We start from the raw sequence: 24796 nt of genomic DNA, 5'->3' as shown, positions 1-24796 counted from the left end.
TGACAGTTAGATCAAAGCCCTGCAGATACTGCTTAATTTGCAGTTTGGGACAGTTAAACTTGTACTTACACTTTAAATACTGCTAAAGTTGAGGGGGAAATTCGTACTTAAAACTTTCTAGACTTTAATTTTCATCACTTGTCTCCACTGGTGTCTGGTGATATCAGGTATCCTACATTAATGCCAAAAAATTAACACTGAACTTCAAAAAACATCACCATTGAATTTATGACAAAGAAAGTCTTAAAACACGGTTTAAACTGCATCAAACGACCTTTACCAGTTCAGTTGTTTCTGCTTTGTCTTACCCAGTCTGTATTGCATCATTTTGTTTTGTGAATGCTGATTAATTACAGACAGACCTTTTTTCTCTCCAGAGTCCTTTGAGAGGCTTTGTGATGCATATAGTGTCAAATAGGTTAATTTGCCTTGATGCTAAGTTACATGACAAGATTAGAGTTCAAATTAAACATTATAATCGCTTTGTGATTAGATCCACATTGACATCAATGTATTGGTACTCACCTAAAGGGTATTGTTGACTAACATAAGACAGTTGATGCAACATAGTTCAGTTTGTAGCCAAAGCTTTGGAACTGGGAATCAACATGTTGGACATCCAGGTTCTCCTCAGAGCACTGTATTTTATCACACGGAACTAGGTCTTTGTATATATATCTACTGGGATTCTATCCAATGATACCTAATTTACTCATGCCCTCCTAGTGGTTATGTCTGGATAGATAAGAACTGCATTGTACAAAAATTGATAAGGTTCAACTAGAGAAATATTGTAATTGCTGCAGTGCCATACAGCCTACTGTTTACTAAAAGGCATTTTCTAGTCTAACTGTAGAGACACATTAAAGCATAATGCCTCCAGACATTTAAAATTTCATGTGTTTATAGACGATTGTGGATATAAGCGCACTCATCACGTCACATTCATGCGCTGTCTTGTTAAGGTGATAAGGTATATATAGTCTATATGTGATGACATGTTTTGATGTTCAGATAATGGGTAAGGAGAGGTGGGGGCTTTACATCTAATCTCTCCACGTAGCCCATTTTAATGAGGCCTCATTGGACTGACAGTCTGAAAGAGGTCAGTCTGATGTTGTGTGAGGTGCAAAGAGAGATCACAGATTCCATGCAAAACTAGGCCAAGGTCAGCAGAGCCTCAGCACTTGCTGCAGATGCTGAGCACTTAAAAATCTATTGAAAGGCAGACCTGTAAAGGATCATGTTGGCAAGAATTCACAATGCAATTGAGTACTCTCTCAATTGAAATGGAGCCAACATGGAAGTTGTTTTTCTTTCCAGAAAGCATTATTTGCTTCTGTTTTTTTTTTTTTTGTCTTTTTTTAACAGTTGTGGATAACATGTTTTCCACAGTATTTTCCTGTTGTAAATATCTGTGCAAATATCAAAATAAAGCTAAAATTAATTTACCCATTTTTTTATTTTATATTTAAGCAACATAACTATTGATGCTCATCATGACCACGTAGAAAACTGCTTGAAATATACAGTATATACGCCATATAAACACTAATTAGCAATAGTATAGCATTTGTTCGACATTCTCAAATGTCATTTGCATAATCACTTTCCAGCTTGTTGTAAATTTGAATTGGCAACATTTCCAAACTTGCTGATTAAATTGGACATAGCAGCTCTTTTTCAGAATTTATAGAAGACTAATTTAATGGTGCATTCTTTACAGTTGCTGTCAAACTCTGTGCATGAAAGTCTTTCCTAATGAAAAGACAGGTTCAAGTAGAGTTTATGTAATAGTGAGCGATCAGTGATTATGTTTTTGACAGAGTGAAATTTCCTTGTGTTCTTCTCAGTTGTGTAGAATATAGCGCAGGCTAAATGCTGAAACAAATCATGGTGAGAAAATATTTCCCCCTCTTTTGTGCCCTCTTTTTTAATAACACACTTTACAGTAATAAATTTGTCTTAAATCACTATTTGTTGGTACAGGAGGGAAGCATACTTCCCTGTATACAGGCTACCTCTCTCTATATATCCAGTATTTTGAAAACAAACACTACCTGGTTTGAGCAAATCTAAATCAAACATGACATCGCCCTGTTCTCTAAGGCCCCTTCGGTCGAGAGCTAAGTTTGGTGTGAGGACCTTTGCTTTCTGTCCATGCTATACACCCTTGTCACTCACAGTCTCTCTGATTCAACAGATCAACGTGATGGCTCCTCATGAGAGCCCTCTGGCTTCCCCTCCAGGCTAGATGCACTCTCATCACTTTAGATAACAGTAGCTTTTGACTAAAAGACAGTAGGACGCTTCCCAAACGACGTACCCATTTATGTAACTTCAGGAGCCAGATGGCAGGATCACATGGCCGAGAGTCTGGTGCTAAAGACGTTACTCTTCCACAAATTCCTATATAACCCTTTCAGAATTTATTATTCAAGCACTGTTGTAGGTTCGTGGAGTAGTAAAGCATCACTGTCACTTGTCACACTAAATAACATCAAGATTGCACATCCTGACACACATGCAAACAAAGGCACACAGTCCCTTCTGACAAAAAAAAGAAAAGGCGCAGGCAGCACCTCACTTTTTTTTGTCAGTCTTTGTCTTACATTAATCCCCAAATAATATTTATCAAGCTCGTGCAACTGTTTTGCCAATAAAAACTCTTTTTACTCAGTCCCCAAACACTTTCTCCATGACTGCAGTCAGATGTTTTCCTCTGATGTCCTTTTTAAAGAAGCACATGACCTTTGTGTAGGGCATCTTCATTTGTAAGCTGTCTTTCAGTATCTGCCTGCTTAAAGGTCACCTTCTCTTTGACAGAATGTAAAAAGGCATCAAACGTAGTTGACTAATAGTGGGCTAAATTTCAAGTGCGGTGGTTTACCACCCTAGTCTTTATTTGCAATATGTCGCAGTCGAGAAGAAGTTGATATTTGTTTAAACAGATTCATAGTGAGATGTTCTTTAAATTCACAAACCTGACATTTACTGAGCAGAGTTTATTTTTTATTTATTTTTTTAGATTTCCGTTGCTGGCTAACAAGGTTGGAACTACATCTAAAACATATGGGCATTGGTTCATCTTAGAGGATGTCATCAGTGAGTGTCAGTGAGCCCTACTCAGCAGAGTGGATACTGACAGCTGTCGTTTGCATTAGAACTCAAAACTAAGCCGGAAATTTATAAATCTTCTTTAAGTATATTTTTCTAAAAATACATATGTCCTTAATGCAAGTAAAGCTTTCAACGTAGGACTTGTACTTTATAAGTGAAAATTTTTTATATCGCTGCATTTTTGGTTTTACTTAATAATAGATCTAAATATTCTTACAGCACTGTGTGACAAGTACTGTTTGTGTCTTGCTTATGGCCTTTTCTTACATAAGCGGAGTAATCTACGGAGGCAATTAGTTGAAATCTTCCTCTAGTCAGTCATGCATTTCTCATTTCTTATTTTGAAAACTGAAATCGTTATGATACATGAACAAATGATCATTTGATTCTGTTTCATTTGGTGGTAAAAGTCATTACTTACAAGCAACAGATATTCGATTAGATTACCAGTTTCATGATGATGTGACTTTCATGCTATTCTATTTCCTGCCTTTCACTAAACATTATTGCTGACACCCAGAGGAGGTTAACTAGACATATGGCAGAGATGTACATACAAACCTCACATTATTGTTGCATTCAGGAAGAAACACACAGTCCCGACACGCACCAAAATGTGTTTTGAATGAGGATGAGCCAAGACTGACAGATAAGGAAACTACTCACAAGTACCTATACGACACTGGAGTTATTGTATTTTATGTTCCTGTGAATAGACTTGTTTCACACTATGAATACAAGGTAATAATGTAAAATAATTCCCTTAATCTTTTTATGAAATTAAACATCTTATCTATTTTTACCGTGAGTAACCATACACTGTAATCTAAAAAGGAAACATATCTTACATTATATATTCTGCACACAATTTGTGAATGCAGTACCACAAAAGAATGTCATGAATGCTAATAAGGCCTTTTACATCCCAACTGAAGGGGAACACAGTCTGCAGATGCTTTGACAATTTTGTTCACATATATGTGCCTAAAGCAGTGACCTGCTCTGACAGGGATAAACGTAGCAGTGCTGCGCCCTGATGCTGACAGCTGGCGTGCCAAGTTTTCCTGCAACCTCTCCTCATTAATTCAGCTCAGGTCGATGGTCATCTAAAAAAAACAAAAAAAACCCAAAAAAAAACAGAGCACATGGGACCCCCCCTGCAGCGTTCTTTGACAGTTACATTATCACTAAAAATGATTAGGATTCTAATAATGCTTATATTTTTAAATATCCACTAGATATAGAACCTACCGCCTGTGGATTTCATCGTACTCATCACAATTTAGGTAATTTTTCAAATCAGTAATTTTATAAATGGGCAGCGTTAACACCCTCCAAGGGTGCACTAGGTTGAATAAATCAAATCTAAAATGTACAATACTAGCCTTATTTGTAGGGGAGGGAAATTCACATCTAAAATTAGACCACATCCTGAGCCAGTGAGCAGATATTGTAAAGATTGGCTAAATTCAAATTGACCTTTTTTTTTTTTTTTATTTCTATCTTTCTTCAACTGCACCTATCTTGTGAAATCTTGATGCATAGGGTAACATGCAACAAGCAGATAGCGCTGTGGATGAGGAGAAAAAAATATGGATAGATAAATAGATAAATGACAGACAGAGAAAAGATGTAAGCCTTGTGTGTGCACGTACTGAAACGCTCCATTCAAGAAAGTAAAAGACATCAGAATTTCTCTTATTTTTCTCATGACAGCAGTATAATGATCCATCCCAGTGTTATTTTTGCCTTTTGTAGCTTTGATCCAAGGCTGAAGCCTCAGCACAACATACAATAGCTTTTTCTCAAATTATTGTCTGATCATAATACACCAAAGAACGTGCTTTTGGTGGATCACTCAGTCTGTCATGCTGTCAGAGTTGCATGTCCCTGAAGGTTTTTGGACACAGGTGATGTGGCCCAAGAATATCAACAAGTCTGTGCTTGTGTCTGTGTGTACACTATGTATGAGAGATTCTTCTCTGTCTTTCTTTTTTCTACATTTCCCATTTTGCATGGGAATGTGGAAATGTTGATAACTAGGCATGAATGAGGGTTTTGCCTATGAAATACCTCCATGACTGTGAGACTATGCGTTAGCTGTTACATATAAGTATTTAATTTCCCATGTCTAGGACTGATGCAATAGTAATTGCTTTTCAGAGAAGCAGAATATATTTTCCTCGGAATTAAATGTACTATATAAATAAAGTTCTGCTTGCTTTGCTAGTATTATATATCCTGTTTAGCATCGTGCTGGTAGGGATGAGGGACTGGCAAAATGCTTTCTCAAGGAATTATCCAGAATAATTGTTGGCTTAAATGTAAGGTCTCCAGAATCTTTTAAGTTATATTATATTTGCAAAGCATGTATGTGTCGTGGCTACCACACAGACACTCTAAATGCTCTCACAGACAAAAAAAAAAAAGAAATCTTTAGCTACGCTTCCTAGTCTCCTATTCAGCCCTATCCACATGTAGGGAGCACTACCCCGCGGAGAACCCTGCCACTCTGAAAAGTCTTGGTAAGCTGGATCACTTCAGGACAAGTGGGGCAGCGCTTTGCTGCTGTGCACAATGGATGAAATACTCACTGGGGGATTCGAATTGGATGTTCGTTTAGTACCAGAAATCATTAATTATAAGAATTACAAAAATGCTTTTCCATCTGCCCTTTTCTCTGCTTCTAAAATGTATTGGTAGCATGAACTGGCTTAACATGTCTTGACATACAGTTTTGTACATGCTCTTTGCTTGGCATCGATACAAAATGGAATTTTTGATGAATTATGCAAATTAGCAGTGGGACTCACTGAATGGCTCTTTTTTTATTGGATGAAAAATGGTACCAATTAATTCACGATCGAGTCATCTCAGCATCCTCACAAGATCTACTGTTTAGATGCTGGTTCCTTATTTTAGGGTACCAACGGTGTTCTTGGGGAACAAATTAATATTTAATTCATTGTCATATGTAAAACAAACAAACAAAGAAAAACAAACAAACAAAATAGAATGACTTCTAGAATTCTGAAACAAAGGGACATAATCAATATCTTTGAGTCACATTGTCAGATGCACTTTTTTTACTCATTTATTTTTGTGCCTTTGTGTCTTTAGTTGTTAGTTTTCTCTAAATTACTCTCAGGCAGTATGGAGTACACAGCTGATGTAATTGTGAGCAGGTAAATAAATGTCCAATTTATCATGCTACCAGTCCAGCGCTGGCTTTGTGTTTACTTTTTCACATCACAATGTCCTGTGCCTTGTTTACTCTGTTTAGCTCTGTCAAGGTTCCTGCCATCTTAATGAAAATGAAAAAAGCTTCAGTGGACTGTCCCTCTGAAAATCAAGTGACGCCGTAATTCACTACTGATATAGAATGGATATACAAAAGGGTTGAATCAAAAAAAACCCTAGACTCAGATTTGATTTACAATTTAGACCACTTCAGAAAAAACTCCAACTTGATTTAGATCTTAAAGCTGCTTTAATCAATATTTTTACATTAACAATGGATCAAATGACCATGTGCAATATGGAAGGGGGTCACTTGTAGTGAGGAACCCACAGAGAAGTGTCATTCAACTCTGCAGACCCCCTCAGCTCTGTGGAGCTTTTTAGCATCTTTTACATCACTGTTTTGTATGGTGGGTCTGAGGGTCAAAACACAACGACGTTTCAGATAACGTGAAGGTTGGGACAACACTTCTTGTTTGTGATTGGGCAGAACCCAAGTCAATTCAGAGTTTATTCAGTGGATGTGTTAAGGTGGGATGGTGCTAGATTGGATCAGCTGGAGCGACGCTCCAAACTCTATGCTGCTGTGACTGGCCACTTCGCTGTCAGGCAAATGTTGACGCTTTGGGAATGTGTTACAGTTTTTATCGATATCTCAGACACATTTAATGAAATTCTCTTGCATATGTGTTAACAATTTTTTTTTTTTTTTTTTAATTGGTTTCACATATTTTTTATTCCCTTTTTCAAAAAGTTAACACAGATCTCATAGAAAGACCCAAAACTCTATTGGATTAACTGTGATTAAAAAAAGAAAAACATCTATTCACAGCTTATTTAAATTGAAATGACTTACCTAAGTATGAATCTCTAATGCTCCTATGTGAAACTCCTTTGCACTCTTCATTCAGCAATCACTTGTTATCCGTCTTTAAAAGATGCCACCCCTGTGTTGCTATTTGCAAGCATGGATCGAAGAGGCCAAAGGCACGTAATGAGAGTAAGAAACCATAGCAGAGGGGCCTGAGGAAGAGGAGTGGAGGAGCAGCAGCAAGAAGAGAAAATACAGCTCAAATTTCAAGTGAAATTCGGGCAACAGTTACTGACCATGCCATCAATCAAGGCTTGTCCTTTAGAAAGCCTGGACAAAGAGTCCAGCCCATTCTGAGTCGGAGCACTGTGGCATCTGTCGTCTGACTTTTGGAATGAGAACAGGTAACTCACAATGTCACTGTATACCACTTTGTATTTCAGCTTCACTGTATTGCCCTGTTGGCAGAACAAACTATATCTCCAGTAATGCAGTTGTTCCATCAGTCTGACTTAATGTCCATTTTCACAATTCTTTTTGTATTTACTTCATAGAATCCACATACTGCCACACACTGGTGGCAGAGGAAAGACCTTTAGTGCTTTACAGGAGGCCGCCATTGTAGATATGGTCATGGCAAGCAATGTGATCAGACTGCATGAAATCCAGGCAGCAGTAATTGCAGATCAGGGAGCACTTAGAAATATCAACATGATGAGTTTTGACTGAGTATTGACTGAGTCCCTACACAAAACCATGTCGGAATGAAGCAGCTGTACAGAGATCCATTCCAAGGAAACTCTAACAAGACTCCAGTATGTGCAGGTAAGGTTTTGTTATCGTAATGCCTTGTCATACCATACAGTTACATGCAACTGGAATAATAATTCATGAATTTGCTTTTTTTTCCTAAAAGAATAATGGAGCTCGAATCTCAAGAGGCAAAACACATATTTATTTATGTGGATGAAGTCGGCTTCAAGCTCTCTAAAGTGAAGGGACGCGGAAGGAACATCGTTGGGCAGAGGGCCACTGTTACAATGCCAGGTCAGAGGGGCGCCAATATCACCATGTGTGCTGCCATCTCCGATGATGTTGTCCTTTGCCACGTAACAACTGTCGGCCAAAACAATACAGAATGCACATTTCTTGACGCGCTGAATGAAAGACTGGTACCACCTGAGGAGAGAGGGCTGCTGACGCCTGGCATGACTCTGTATGTCATCATTCGGGACAATGTTGCCTTCCACCGCTCTCGCCTTGTGAATGAATGTTTTGCATCACAGCCCCGTGTGATGATGTAGTTCCTCCCTGCATATTCTCCTTCACTGAACCCAAATGAGGAATTCTTCTGTGTTTGGAGATGGAAGGGATATGATCACCGGCCATATAACCAGATGTCCCTCCTAGAGGGAATGAATGCTGGTTGCTTGGCAATAGGTGCAGAGGACTGCCAGGGGTGGTTATGCAATGCAAAGAGGTTTTTCCCTCGGTGATGCAGTAAAATCTGATGCAGTACAATAAAAATTGTTGTTTGTGAGTATTTCTGATTTTGGGTGAGTTTTTATAGATTCTTTGAAGAAAAAATGCAGTGCATAAGCCGTACCCATTCAGTGTCTGAATTTGTATAGTTTAGGTGCTTACTGTAGGTATTTTATTTATATATATATATAACAACATTTCATGGGAATGAAACACCTGCACAGAAGAATAAAATGAAGAAAACTTTTTAGAAATTTTTTTTTTCCACAACCTTTCAACAGGGCATCTAAAAAAAAAAAAAAAGTGAACAGTTGAACAGTGCGGGTGCAGAGTGCTGCAGGGTTTGTTTCTCTGGTAAAATTATCTTGGGAGAAAAGAATATAATTCATGCTGTGATATGCTTGCTTGCCTTTTTGGGCACATACTATAACTATGTAAAGTATCAACAAATGGCACAGGCATATAGCACAAATTGAGGTTGAACCGGTTCATACTGATATTTGTATTCAGTTTTCCGTTGTGTGATGATTGATTGAAAAAACACATTAATTTGAACACAAGTTGTGTTTTTTGAGGGACTTATTTGCTTTTGTTGCATGTTTTTAATGTTTTGTGGGTGTTAGAGCATTTTGCTAACAAAAAAATTAGTAATTTCGGCCAGTCAGCTTCTACTTCAGCCTGTGTGTTAATATGATGAAAATGTGACATCAGTTGGACCAAATGTGTTTAACCAAATGTGAAAAACTGTAATGCTACTCGGTGTCAGCATGTGTAAACAGGGGGCTACCAACTCTGTAAGGTGATCATGTCAATGTCAGGTTTATGGCTTGTTGTACCATCCCCAAGTGACCAAAAAAATGCAGCACTTCTTGCCAATGCAGGTCCCGAACCAGACATGTCATTGGGGTTGTTAAATATGCCGCCAAATGCCAAGCAAACTTAAGATGCCATATGACTTGTTTGCAAGCCTTGCAAGGAATGGTCCTCTATAATATGTCACACTGAAAAATTAACACGCCTAATATCCAAATAGCTTTTCAATTGTGGTTCAGACCAACGACAATGAAACGTACCTTCCAACATAAAATACCATCCTTGTCAGACATAGAAGGCCCATGTGACAGCTGACCCCTGTGGCTTGAAAATACATTTTCAGCAATCCAGGAATCAGGCATATTAGCATATTAGCTCAAACACATGCAACAACCTTCAGGGAAAGACCGTAAATATTTAGTTGAAAAAAAAATATCAGAGTAAAACTCTGCAATTTCGTTTGCATAGTCCCTTGGGAGAGCTACTAAAGTGTATGTGTTTTTTAGACTCCTTTTAAATAGCCAGTCTTCGTGAAAACCCACACTCTACATGCCCTGCAGCTGAGGCTGTCTGCCAATGGACATTTTTGTAATGACACATTAAGAGCCGGCAGAGAAGATAATTTACATAGTAGGAGGTGTGAATGTGATAGTTTCTTCTTGCAAGCGATTAGGTGAGGTATGACTCCTGGTACATAGAGCAGTCGTACCTGCAAACCTCCTTGCCTACCTGCCTGCCTGCCTGCCTACCAACACACCCAACCCTGTCTCCTAGAAATTACGTTTCTATACAACTAAACTGTGAGACCAAATACCTTTTGTAGGGAAAACTTAATTGAAAGTGAACAACTGTCACACCGCAGACCGGGGTTCACATCCACAGTCCCATCTATGGTTTGGTTTAGGCAACAGAAGCACTTTGATTTAGGTTTGGGAAAGATCGTGGTTTGGGTTAAATGTGGATAAACATGTTGTGTCTGAAGTCAGTGTGAATTTTTGGTCTGTAATAAACCGTCAATGATCTTTCCTACCCTTAACCAAGTGCTGTGTGTGTCTAAACATAACCATAAAAATGTTTAATGTTTAATAATGCGGTATTCACTACAAATGGACTGCTTGTTGTACTGCAAGGTCAAATATTTTGGCAGAAAACAAATTCGCTGTCTGTGAACATTTTACTGTTATGTTCAGTATCAACATATTTACAACTTGCCAAATACAGAAGCGTGACAAATTAGAGGAAAAACTAACATAAACTGTCATAGTAAGGTGATGGGACACCACGAGCCACCAGAACAGCTTCAATGCGCCTCGGCATTGATTCTACAAGTCTCTGGATCTCTACTGGAGGGATGAATGCCATTCTGCAAAAGATATTCCCTCATTTGCTGTTTTGATGATGCCGATGGAGAGCAATGTCTAACACGTCAGTCCAAATCTCCCATAGGTGTTCAATTGGGTTGAAATCTGGTGACTGCGAGGCCACAGCATATGATTCCCATCATTTTCATATTCATCAAACCATTCATTGCCCCCTCGTGCCCTATGGATGGGGGCATCTGCATTTGCTATATTTCTCCATTCATTTATTCAGGTCTTTCCTTTAATTTGACACCCATCTGTACATAGCATACTCACAACATAGCCTCATTATGTTAATAGAAAAAGTAATCTGGTCGCTATTACGTTTCCTATAAAACCTATTTGAAATTGCAGTTTAATTGTATAGAAAAATAACTTTTAGGACACATGGTTGACATACCCACCTGAAAAGTGGGAACTTCTGATTTTAGTGACGCCTTGACTTCTTTCTAGTGCCACTAGTGTGTCAAATTTTTTTGGCACAAAATGGGCCATGGGGCTGACATTTGTGGTTTTGCGTGAAAGCATTGGACAACTATTGGAAACGTCTGCATTTGTTGATTGTCACTACTGACCTTAACATTTAGCTCAAAGCATGGCTGTAGACACTTAGTCTTGCAGCTGAATTATTATTAGAAATATTTGCAGGAAAAAAAATATGTCTAAAACAGAAGTTGCTTAATGTTGTAAGTTAGGTTGTGTGGATGATAATTATAGTTAGGAGGCTATGCTGCTAAAAGTTTAAAACTATCACTTTCAAAACGGATTTATGGGCATCCATAGGAAAAATTGGAGTTTCCTGCGTCATGGTTAAAAGGACCAAGTAATCATCATCATTCTAGGGAAAAAAGGGTAATTGTTGTGAAGAATGGAAGACAAGTTAGGCTCATCGTACTGTAACCTGACTGGGTGCCAATACTATAAACTAGTATTAACCAAAGAGACAAATACGGCACAACAGTTGTGTCTTGATGGTGCAGCTACTTACCTACATGTTTTGCGTTACACTTTCTTTTAAATGTTTGACTGCTGTTGTCAGTGTACCTGTAAATTTCACAAATAGTGGCATTAACACTGGATGTTGACTATATTTCCTCATTTTTTCCACTTATGCCATTACTTCTATGTTTCCAAGGGCATTTGCACTTTTTAAATATGTTATAATGTCAAAGCTCTAAGAATACTCATTCTCTGATTTAGTTTAACTTTGGCCAAAAATACGCTCCCCATGTCCCATTATAGATTCTACTATTGCTGTCACCTTAGATAATTCTTGTGTATAGAAAAAGAAGAGGAAGAAATCATGGCCAATATGTTATACAGATTTATTTTATTCATTAGATGCAAGCATCATAAATCACAGAGGAGGAATATTAGGCATTTTGTCAGCACCATAATAAGCTTTGTATAAAAAATTAAACTTACAAGTTTAGTGAAAAAATATAAATAATTTAAAATATAAGTAATATATTACAGAGAAGCAATGAAAAAATAATCATGTTATTCAGGAATGTGACTGATATTTACTGACTTGGCTCAAAAGCTTTTGAGTTACTTTTCTTGAATTATAGATGATATTATGTGAAGTTAAGGGTGCTGCAGCACAATCAAGATCTCGTACCTTATATCTTTTAAATTTGCCCAGATTTAAGGGACCTGTTACTGCAGTTTAGTATTTTCATTAATACCCCAGGACGACAGCAGCTGAGTTTTCATGCGTCACCTCCTCTGCCATAAATCAGTCTGCCATTATGAACGGAGTGACCGCTGACAAGCCATCAAATCACTGGGACCACAGCAACCAGCAGGTGACCACACCAACAAGTGAGTGCAAATAACTTTAAATAGGGCTTTGCGAAATGTCAGTTTCCACACATCACTGAACAATCTCCACTCCCCTAACCCTGACTAAAGCGCCCCAACCCTGTCAGGTCTGGCACAGGAGGTGCTAAACAGGTCAAGCTACAGAAGGAGACTTCCAGTTGTGCTGGGCAAGCTGTGAATTGACAGTCAATTATGTTCGTGAGAGACGGTAAAGTCATGCAAGATCCATTTGCGGAATGATCCCGGAGGTGACATTTAACGGTGAAGGGGAGTAGACAGACAAAACCACTATGTGTGCGTGCCTGCTTCTGAACTACAGTATATCATATTTGGGTTTTACTGTGAGCTAGTTTTGATTTTAAGGGAGAAGGTCAGGCTGGATGGTTGTGCATATAAAGGGCAGGACTTGGACACCAGAGATCAAAGTTTGTGTTCTGCTTTCCACTTGTTGCTCATTTCAGGCTTCTAAAAAACACATTTAAAGTTAGTGAAACAATATCGGTTTTGGTTAAATCTTCAAAAGTCATCACATCCCTTCTCATGTTGCAAGTCAGCGTCGACTTTGTCAAATTTAACCAGGACCACGATCCTATCCTAACCCTAATCATGTGTTTAAACATAACTATAAAAATGTGAAATCGGCCTTTAGTTGCCAGGCATGAATATTATAGGGGGAAAAAATGACATACTCATTACAATGAAATAAAAGGACAATAACTCTCTACAGATTTGTTCAATAAAAATATAAAGCTGATGGACTACAGTTAAAAATTAAAACTTCACATGAGCTGAGCATCCTGTACTTGACTTGACTCACTTCTCAAATTTCACACCAGACTCAAAAATAACTGCTGGCTGCTGGCTTGATAGACTATCAGCTGTTGACTTGGAAAGGCTTCCATGAATTGCAGCAGAAACATCAGAACAACTAAAAACAACAGCCTCAGATTTATCTTCTGTGCCAAGCTGCAGCTTATTTAAAATTGTGTCTTTACCCTTTGTAGATGGATGAAAGTATTGCTGTCACAGAGCATGGTATTTACACTGCTTTATGGTCACATCAGTTTTGTAAGTTGAGGCTGGTGTGTGCGCATTTGGTTTAATATTTATTCATACATTTCTACATGTTTATATATATAGATAAGGCACTGGATGTGCCTCTGTACTCAAACGTCTGCCTAATTTTATTCCACTTAACCTCATACCTTCAACAATATGCATACTTGTACTTTTCCTGCTTGAATCATTATGTTTTTTAAGGATGCAATTACATCTGAAATGCAAAACAAACACGGAGTGCAGTGGTGCCGGAGCTTGTTTGCTGTGGTCCTGGTGAAATACTACACAGGGAATGCCTTTTATTTAGGAGCTTCTCTTTGTTATGGGCTTGCTGTGTCTCACAGCTTAGTATCATTGATTTGCATGGCGAGAGATAGAGAACGAAGCCACCTAATTCTCCTGATATCAGCAATTCTCGGTCACTCAATCAAGCCTTATCGTAGCGCGCTGCTGGTCGTGTAATGACAGTAACAAATATAAAAAACAAACACCTCCCTTGAAGTTCATTTGAAGTTTCAAAAGTTTCAAAAGGCAAATTACACTGAATGACACTCAGTGAACCTGTGCTTAAAGTAGCATCTCAATCAAGAGAGACAATAAAAATCTCTTTCTTCAGAGAGTGCAGTTTATTCACTTGTGTCTTAAGACAATTCATAGCTTAGTAGGGGAAGTGGTGCTTTAGTAAATAGATTACTAGATGCAAAAATTCCACATACATTTTTCCTCCATCAGAGAATGTCCTCTGGAGAAAAACAACATCATTACCTGTTTCATCAAATGCTAACATCTAACTGAAGAAGTATTGTAATGTTATAGAGAGACAAAAAAAAAAAAGAAGATTGCTGTTTGCCTCGCATTCCCAAATGACTGTCAACATTCATTTCTTTTAACCATGACTACAGTTGATCAGAAAACACGCATGTGTCGTTGTGGTGGTTAACTGCTGATGATGTGTTTTGTCGTCTTTTAATTGGGAGAAGCTGTTGCTCCATTAATGGAATTATACTTTAAGCCTTTGTTTGTTTGTCTCTGTGTCTTTCAGGAATATATAGCTAAAAAACTTGCCAATGGATATCAAACAAATTAGGAAGAAAGTATTAGAGGATGGGCCAAAGACTGAATGATTTCATTGAGTAGTGGATCCAGATGGTTTACTGCCAAAAATATCCTTTCTTGGAGTACAGTATCCACCTGTGTTGACCACAGAACTATTCAACTTTTACTTGGTTATATTTAGGCACTCACAGCACTTGGTTAAGGAAAAATTATGATGCAGTTTAATACAGAAGTTCACAGTGGATTCAGACACAACAAGTTTACATTTAACCAAAACCATGATCTTTGAGGTGCTCTGGCTGGCACTTGGATCAGATCTGAGCTAAGTCAATCTGTACAATGTGACAGTTAAACACATGTATACCTGGGAGCTACTCTGTGCAATTACTGTCATCTACTGTAGTGTTGGGCCACTGAGCAGCTCTGATTTCACTGCCATGTTCAAGGACACCTCAGTGGCACCTGATTAACGGAGAACATTACTCATATTCTTTCATTGTCAAGTTTTACCATCAAGTCTCAGGCCCCATTGAACCATTGACTTTACAATCAAAACACAATTTATTTAACCTAACGTTAATCTGCTGTTCCATGAGTTAAGTCTTGTTGTTTCTCTTTTTATCTGTCTTGTCCTTCTTGTCTCTTTCTCTTGCAAAAGTGAAGGATCAAAACATTGAGATGCCACTGGGTAAAGTCAAAGAGTAACTGTAAACTCAGTCAACAACAACAAAAAAAAAATCTTTTCGTCTATTATCCTGTAGAGCTGAGTGTCTTCTCTCACTACTAATAAGCTTGTGGACAGAAACATGCTCAGTTAAGCTTTTCTATGAAAAGCTTCTGGGACTGTCCCCCATGCAGTGGTTGACACATTCCCGGACTATTCCGTTTACTTCGAAGGTTATTCTGCACCCACCTGCTTGCGCTCAGCCCACAATTACAACAAAAAATATTTGAAACCTAATTAATACTTTTTCCTCGTCTCTTGGTGTGTGTCCGCTAAGAAAGCTTGTATTTCTAGCTTTGATTGATGAGAAAAACCAGTATAGACTGTGCAGTATAAAAGTGTTGCTTAATTCCTGGTAGTATGAAACTTCACACAGGTGGTAGCTGGTGAGGTAGTCCTTGACTGACACCTTGCCCCTTGTTATAACATTCATTTTTAATGGTGGATATTCCTCTAATCTTCATTCACTGAGGTCAACACATTGATGATATAAGCCATGTAATCATACATCATTTCTTTTATTTCCTTGCCAGGATATAAAGGAGAAAAGAGTTTTCATCCAGCCTGTGATTCATTGTTTGTAGTTGGTGCATTAATTTGATACATTTCATAAGAGGAGAGACTGCCATGCTTTACAGCTGCTTTCTCAAGACGATGTGTACACAATTAAATTACAGTAACTTACCAACACTTACTGCATATCAAGGTTGTGCGTGACTCAAGATGTATACTTGTTCTCCTTGGCTGGCCACTTACCGTCATTATGGAAATCACTGGAGGAGGATCAAACTCAAGGCTGATTCAAAATTATTAGCGTAGGATTTTCAAAAATCGAACAGGGAAACAGTAGTTATAATTATTTTTAGCATATTCAACTGATGGCCTGGTGGCCCTTGTGTTCAACCCACAAAATCCTCTGGCCTTTCCAGATGGAGAATGGAAAATACCAAAGTGATTTGAAGATAAAGAAGGGATTGCATTGGATCAAATTGGACTTTGGGCAATTATAAATCTCTCCATTATTCAAACAATTTTTATTCAGACTGAAGGAAGACGTAGCATCTTTTTAAAACATGGTCCATTGGCATGAAACCCACCAGCTGCAAATGGTTTTCAGTTTGGTAGGAAAGACATAATTAATGACGCCCATCTAATGACTATTTGCTAAGTGCAGAGCAGAGAGGCAAAATGACGATTTTAATGAAAATCATCAAATTGAACCATTCATTGGACAATTATCTGTAAATTTGTTTAAAAGTATTTAATTGAGTGCTAGTAAAGCCAGATATTGGTTAGCTTAGAAATGAATAGAGCGCAGTGAAACTGAGGACTTTTGTCTTTTGAAGCACTTTAAGGGCACAAGTCCAGATTGAATACAATGGTCAACATGATAAAAACATGATTTTCAGTAGTGTCAAAGAGGTTTTGTAGGTGCAATCACAGGGAATGAATGGCTCTATCATGTCCTTTATTTATGCTTTAGTTATTTATTTATTTTCTAAGTGTCTATTGTGAGTGTTTCCATTATATGCAAGTGGCCTGCCACGCTAGAAGTCTGATTGGCATCATTTGCTAGAAAGCTGTTTCTTTTATTGCCTGCTTGCCTCTCTGTCTGGGCATTCATTCTGAAAACTGACAAATATGTCAATTCAGAGCGCAGAGTGTAGTTAAGTAGTTTACTACCCACGATAAATACCAGTCTTTCAGTCGCTCATTGTAGAAGCAGTCACTTTAGATATCTGTTCTGCATTACTGTACTCTAAAAACTCTTTGTCTACCTTGTTTTTAGCCATTGTAGTGATGTGGCTCCAGTGATGGCAAGTAAATCTATCATTCGGTTGGCCGGTCCACAACTAAACCGAAATATCTCAACCGCTATTGGATGGATTGCCAAAAAATCTTGAGACATTCAAGACATTCGTGGTCCCCAGACAATAAACCTCACCATCACCAACTCCACTACTACTACTGCTGGGCTTCAGCTGGTCAACAATGTGTAAACAGTTTAAAGTTGAGGGTTGCTGGATCATCGTCGAGTACCCTCTATATCCCAGTCTTTCACTCTTCATCATAATAACCAATGTTTTGCAGAAAAAAAACATGAACCCTTTCAGCTCTTCATAGATCTTACAAATATCGTGCAGTCAGAATGGCAAGATAGTTTGAGTTTAGTAAAAATATTGGTAGGGATGAATTGGTTGGATGAATTGTAATAACATTTGTGATCCCTTTACTTTCATTTAGTGCCATCATTCAGTTTACATTTGATTTTCTCCAATACTTTGGTTTATGACCAAATACCTGCAAAACTAATGACATTCACAGCAGCCTCAGCAGTACTTTTTGTTTCGTGCTAATTTAAGTGACTACATAATGCAGCTGAGAAAACAATCTCTGGCTACTAGATGAATTTAGTAGCCCTTTTATAGCTTTCAATCATATCACATGATATTCATTGGCAGATAGACTATGATGGACTAAGATGGACTACTTGTCCATGTTGGCTTAATTTGAACATCTATTTGAATAACTACAACTGGCCAAACTCCATCTGCTAAAGAGGGTCATGTGGTATGATCAAAACCTCCAGAACAGCTACTAAATGGACCCTGTGGTAAGACTGTTTTTCCTCAATTACTGTTTCCAAGGTCAAGAATTAACCAATGTCAGGGAAATTGTCAGTGGCATAGCCCCTGGATTGTCCAATAGACCTCCAAATAGAGATAAAAAAAATTGCACAGGCATGGTTGAACTTTCAAGCCAATTAAATATCACCATTGGACATCATTGTACACCTACTGACGCCTCACTTTGTAGTCTTTATACTGTAATATAGTAAATAATAAACGTTATTCAGTGATCATAGCAATTCTACTCTACATGGTGGTTTTTTTTTTTTTCATCCTCTGTCCTCTTGTTTAATGCCCAAAGTTGTTCTACGCAGGACAAAGCTTTGATTTTGCAGATGTTTTGCACATCCCCTTGCATTGTGCCGAAAGGAGCAGCGGTGGAGTCAACAGCAAACAACGTCACCTCTGCTTCTGCTGCTTGTGAACAAAGGCGACAAGCAGGAAGAGATTTATGAGGTACGATCACATTTATCTGTGACAATTGGGACAGGGTTAGTGTAAGCAGACTCTGAATTGCCTCGGAGGGACTGAAAGCCAGAGAGAGTGAGGTAAAGACACAGGAAGTGATGGGAGGGGGACGGCTCTTGTGGTGGAGAGAGAGAGAGCACATGAATATGATGCAGTGAGCAAATTAGTCTGGGGGGGGGGGGGGGCTGCTTCAGCGGTACAAGTCAAGTGCTGAGTTCTTTGTTTTCCAGTTGCTCACATAGCCTGTAGGAAAACAGGGTGACTAGTCAAAATTTGCAGCCTGTGCCAAGCCCCCCTGTCCTACTTGTATGTCCCAGATCTGCTGATGCAGTCCTCTCCCTTTTTTTCCCTACATTTTTCTCTCCAGCTGTGGGCATTTATTATTCAAACCATTCCTTTTGAATTCTCCCTCTTCCGTGTTTTGCATAAGGATTAGCAATGCAGCACTTGTTATTTGTTTCAAAGCAATATCCAAATATTTGAATAACATTAAATAGGATTCAAGGTGGAATTTGTTTTCTCTTTCCATTTGGCAGGACACTATCCAAATTCAGAGCTTCTTACAGGGCTTAGATAACGATCACTCAACACAGCTCAGTATGCTCAGTGCTGAGTGGATCTTGTCCTGTCTGTGGATGTACTCCCAGGGGGAAAACAAATGCAAAATCAGCTGCATCCATGCTTCATAACATGGCGAAGTTTCCCATCAATGATTTTTACTCTTGCCCTCGACTGAAAGGTTTTTCTTTAAATGGAATCATTTGAACAATTTCTTTTTCAAAGCTACTGTTTGTGCTGGACCCTTATCAGCAATGTAAGGTTAGTGTATTCTGCTGTTGAACACATAGGTCAGTAAGTCAGAAAATACACTCCACAGAGCCTGAGGAGAAATGTAATGACGCAACGTAGTCAGATGCTAACTCAAAAAGGTAGTACACTGTTGCATGGAGCTGGTTTTTTTTGCCTGAGGATGAGGCCCATACAACACAGTCTTTACTCATGCCCTTGACAGTATTTCCCTTCCTTACACTTCATGGAACCATCAGTGATACTAGAGTGAACATCATAACATGAAGCCAACAGGGCTTTCTGAAGTGATTCTCGGAAGTTCATTACAAATCTTATCTGAAGATGTTTTAAGTTTTGTGATTAAGCGTCTAGAGGACCTGGGAGTTTTTGTGGAGCATTCCACTGGTTGATATCTCATCCTCTTTATAATTAATTTCTTCTTCCAGGAAAAAAAAAAACATCAGATACTGTTGAGATATCCTATGAGGCATTATGCAACAATCACACTGAGGATTGCACTACATGGAGAAAAATTATTAACCTGTATTTAACCTCAGTATATTCAAACCTGGCAAAAGAGACCCAGTCTTATTTGCATTGCAACAGCTTTACCAGGTAATTTGGAAATTTTGTCTTAATGTAAATTGTTGCTTTCTTGCCAAATATCCTCTAAAATGCAGCCTGCTTTTAAATCCTTTTAAATACACAATATGTAGTTTTTCTGCCGCTAGGGGTCTCTCAATCAAAACAATAACAAAAGATGGAGTTTTGTGACATTGTGAAATAGCTTGGGATAATGGGAGTTGTTGTCTTCACAAATGCTGTCATTGGATTTAGCTTCTCCCGGTTAGGATTCCTTCAGTGTTAATTGTTGAGGCGGTTTTTACCGGGAGTCGAATTATCCACAGAGGTCTCTTCCTCTCCAAAACAAACAGACTCGGTGATTAAATCTGGTAAAAACACTGAATAAAGCAGTTTTACGTTAAAAATCAGTGTTTCTTTGACACTCTCTTTGGCAGACAAAGGACGTTTCAAAGGGGTTGTGAGCCAAGTTGCCTCTAATCCAGATGACTAAAATCCTTCATCTGGTTAAAATATATAAAAATATTAAAAACAACCAAGATCTAAAAAGTGTATTGTAAAAATGTGGCTTAAAACTGGATAAAAAGTCAACTTTGGCCGCTTCTGGGCAAACAATCACAGCGCTGACACATGCACAAAGGGGAAACAATGCCATTACAGGCGACCAAGTGAAACGGACCGTTACTTCGTTTAAAATTACGGATTTCTCTAGGTTTGAAAATTGCTGGAAACATTTGAGATAATGTAAGTACACAACTCAACAAAATATATAACGTAGATCTAATTGTTTTTTAGACATTTTAAAGTTCCATATTATACCTTTAAGTCAGTATTCAATATGCAGCCTTGTCAATTTTAAAATCTCTTTATTGCTACAAGCATCTTTTAATGGCCAGAATTCATTACCCTAAGTCTGAATCAGGGTTAATTTAAAAAAATTCTTAAATCTTGCAAGACTAGCTATACCAACTTTTGTAAGTACTTGCAGACCAATTGCATTCTCTCGAAATCCTGTCACGTACTACATCAACTTTGCCGCTCGGAGTAAATTATTTCTGACGGTCACTGAGCTATTTCAGCATTTTCTACTTTACCCTGCCAAGCAAAGAACCGCACTCCACAGTGGTCTCTCACTCCTGCGTTGACTAAAATGCACAGTTACTTCTTGTTCTCTCAAAGCCCATTTCTTCCCCACTTTCCCAAGGCTCCCCATATCACCTGAAAGTAATCCTGTGATATGAACCTGCTGCCATGATCAACAGCAAGACTGCCACAGGGGAAATGTAAACAGCGAGAAAACCCTTCGGCTATGCGGTTTCCTGTTCTCTGGCAAGTCAATTAAGCAGCAAATGACCCCTTCAATCCACTGTAATAAGCCAAGCACTTCAGAATTGCCTTTAATATATCATAATGATGACAGTAATTGGATTGGACGGTTGATTGCATTTTTTCAAGCTGTAAAGATACTTCAGTAACAAAACAATAAAAATAAAAGTGCTGCCAATAAAAAGAAGTTATAAAATTAATTCTTTTTTGTCTAGTGGTCCGGGGGGAGCCACTAGTCTACCTCAGTGCTGAAAAACCTCCTGGATTATCTGCACTCCTGTTTTTGTAAGTTAACCACCTAAATTTTCAGTAAACTCAGAATCCAGATGATTACAGTGTGTTTAATGTGATGTTGAAGTGATCCATGCTGATCCAATGCAGATTACAGCAACAATACTGCACCTTTCAGGACAGACTTTGCTGTCATTACAACTATGAAAGTTATGTGGCTGTGTACAAGGAATTGACAGCTGCACTGAAGTACCTGTACTTATCCCGAAGAAAATGGCCTCCGTGGTGCTTTGATACAGTGGCTATAAATGCTTATTTAGTGACTGAAATAAGTGGATGTACACTACAATTAATAATATAAACACATGAAAATCAAGAAGCCCTACAGCATGCTCTTTAAGCTCACGCTGTGTGTATCGGCTAGTTCATTACAGCCACCTGTTAATCACACTGGTATTTGGTTTAGATTGTGGCACACACTGTTTGGGCTTAGTTGCAAGAGAGTGAAAATGACATCCTTCACAGTTTCTACCTATAGTTATCAGTTGCAGAAGAGTATTACAACCTTTTCCAATTATAGCATGGCATTGCTGCACCCTCATAGCAACGGCTAAACTCTCTGACTTGCCATGTCAGGGCAAAACAGCAGAAGTCTCCACGTACAACCCACCTGTTATCACTGTAAAGTGACTGTGATTAAGCTGTGTAGAGAGATGATCAGGCTTGCAATGTTCACCTCTCTGTGATTCTGCAGCCTCCTCTGTGTAGTAGAAATCAGTTGAGATTTGGACACTTTTTTGACGTTTTCTCTGTTGCCCAATGAGTTTTAAACATTGTAAGAGAGGATTGATGAGGGGATGCAGCCAAAAGTGAACTCTTTAGAAGAGGAGCTGTGGGTAATAGTGCTTGTTGTAGTGGTGGTGATCCTTACACCTCCTGCCTTTCATCAAGGTAAGAAGCACCTTCTACTGTGCTGTTCCAGTCATATGGAAAAACATTTGTGCTCTGCCTGCACAGTCTCTGATCATGGTTGCTCATGGCACAGCGGAATGCAGGTATTTCACATGGAAATTTAGTATATTTGTGCTTATAGTACATGTCCATCAAACAGACTTTGAAACTCATAGAAATTTTTTTTGAGGAACGTCAACCAGTCAAATTAATGGTTGCTAATCAATAAACATGAACCTTGAGCATAAATTACAGGTTGAAGGTCTGTGCAGTATATGTATACTTGCATATTTTTGCCCAATTTTCTATAAATTTTGTCTTTCTATAATTATAACTGTCGTATGCAGCTTCAGTAAGTGTAATGTTTATCGTTATCTTGTTGATGTTTCAGTAGCAGAATCCCTTGAACAGCCAAGTTAGGTACAGTACAATATTCAGTACAATGAATATTGTAGCCTTTAGTTAAGACTTTAGACTGTTGAGAAAAGAAATAGGAAGTGGTAATTCAAGCATGCTGAGTTGCCTTGATGATCACATTTGTCAGAGGCCCCACCATTGATTTTGGGAGATAATTATCTTGAGAATGTGACCAAGGTCATTCCATGCCTTTATTGGAAGTGAGAAAAGCTCCAGCTGAAAACTAGCCTGCTCCATTACCAATTCATGATCTTATAATGACTGAATGATATTATCTTCACCACCAAACCATTTTCTTCTCCATCAAGATCTGTTTGATTGCTTAATCATTCAAATTTCATTTCCATTGTGTACATTTACAGATGGCTGCTGATTAGTTAATAAATATTTATATCCCTATATCATGATTTTATATTAAGTTCCCAATTAAAAATTCTAATAGGATATCATTTGAAAAAAAAATTGTAATTACCTAAAGTTGAACAGGTAGGAGTTAATTTTTAAGATTCAGTGCGGTGCCAAAAATTTCAAAAATTATCTATGAGTAAAGGTTTAAGAGAATTACAGGTTTACGAAAGTCATGTCACATGTCTTATCATTTCCAACTCTCTCATTATGTGCAGATATTTTGTATTCCAAAAGAAAAATATGTGGGAACATCAAGAAATTTCACATCAAAGCTACCCTAAAATCAGGCATCTCATTGTTCTGGTTTAGGAATTTGGATATACTCTTTTGATGTACCTTTCAAAACAACTCGTAGCCATGATGTGTGCCTCTTGTGTTTGTTCTCTACAGGATTACAAAAGGTGGAAAATAGACCTAATTGAATTTTGCAAGTTAGAACAGTCTGTCCCAGTAAATCACTTTGGCAGCAGGTAGAAACTGTGATTAATTTCAGAGTCACTGTCAATAGTGGCCTTTGGTGCTGCATGCACCTCTAATTTTAAAATCAAAATTGAATGAATACATACGGAGTATTGTGAGTGTCATTATTTTTCAAATCAATTCAGTGTTATTTATATAGGGCAAAATAATAATATACGTTAGATCAAGAAATTCTGCAGAGTAAGGTCAAGTTCTTACAATATTATAGAGAGAAACCCAACAGTTCCAACTATGCACAAGCACTGGGTAACAGTGGAGAGGAAAAAAACTCCCTGTTAACAGGAAGAAACCTCCGACAGAACCAGACTCAGGGTGGGCGGCCATCTGCCTCGACCGATTGGGTTGAGAAGAGAGAAATGGGGGAGAGAGGAAAAACAGGGGGGGGGGGGACCTGGAACAGCTGTATTTACTGTTGCATTCAAATGATGTCAGACTGGTCCTTATAATGATGATAATAACAGTGATACGTATTGGTGTGATAATGTTATTAACAATAACAGCAGCAATGATAGCAGCTCAGATTAACAATCATAAAATTAATAATAATGATGATAAGTGTTGATTAGCAGTGGCAGATCCGGATCTTGAGCCCAGAGATACCTGCAGAATGACGACAGGTTAAGAGAGAACAGAGAGGAAAAGCACAAACTACTCGGCCTATAGCAGCACATCCAAGGGACGGTTCAGGGCTCACCTGAGCCAGCCCTTACTATAAGCTTCATCAAAGAGGAGAGTTTTGAGCCTAATCTTAAATGTAGAGAGGGTGTCTGCCGCCTGAACCAAAACTGGGAGCTGGTTCCGCAGAAGTGGAGCCTGATAGCTGGAGGCTCTGCCTCCCATTCTACTTTTGGAAACTCGAGGAACCACAAGTAAGGTGGCATTTTGAGAGCGAAGTGATCAGTTAGGATAATATGGTACTATGAGGCCTTTAAGATCTGATGGAGCTTGGTCATTAAGGGCTTTGTGGAGAAGGATTTGAATTCTATTCTGGATTTCACAAGGAGCCAGTGCAGAGAGGCTAACA

The 24796-nt window shown here is 38.4% G+C and overlaps 1 long non-coding RNA gene across 1 annotated transcript in view; it reads left to right on the top strand.

Moving 5' to 3' along the window:
• LOC120784873 overlaps positions 1 to 8633 on the top strand; it is a 29389-nt gene extending 20756 nt beyond the window's left edge. The window contains exons 2-4 of the long non-coding RNA XR_005706516.1: positions 7272 to 7575; positions 7726 to 7996; positions 8088 to 8633. This is a non-coding gene — a long non-coding RNA (uncharacterized LOC120784873). The remainder of the gene's footprint in view (positions 1 to 7271; positions 7576 to 7725; positions 7997 to 8087) is intronic.
• The last annotated feature ends 16163 nt before the right edge of the window (positions 8634 to 24796 follow it).

The sequence above is a fragment of the Xiphias gladius genome, chromosome 23, assembly GCF_016859285.1.
Source record: "Xiphias gladius isolate SHS-SW01 ecotype Sanya breed wild chromosome 23, ASM1685928v1, whole genome shotgun sequence".
Taxonomy (NCBI): domain Eukaryota; kingdom Metazoa; phylum Chordata; class Actinopteri; order Istiophoriformes; family Xiphiidae; genus Xiphias; species Xiphias gladius.
This window is presented reverse-complemented; position numbering and strand designations above follow the sequence as displayed.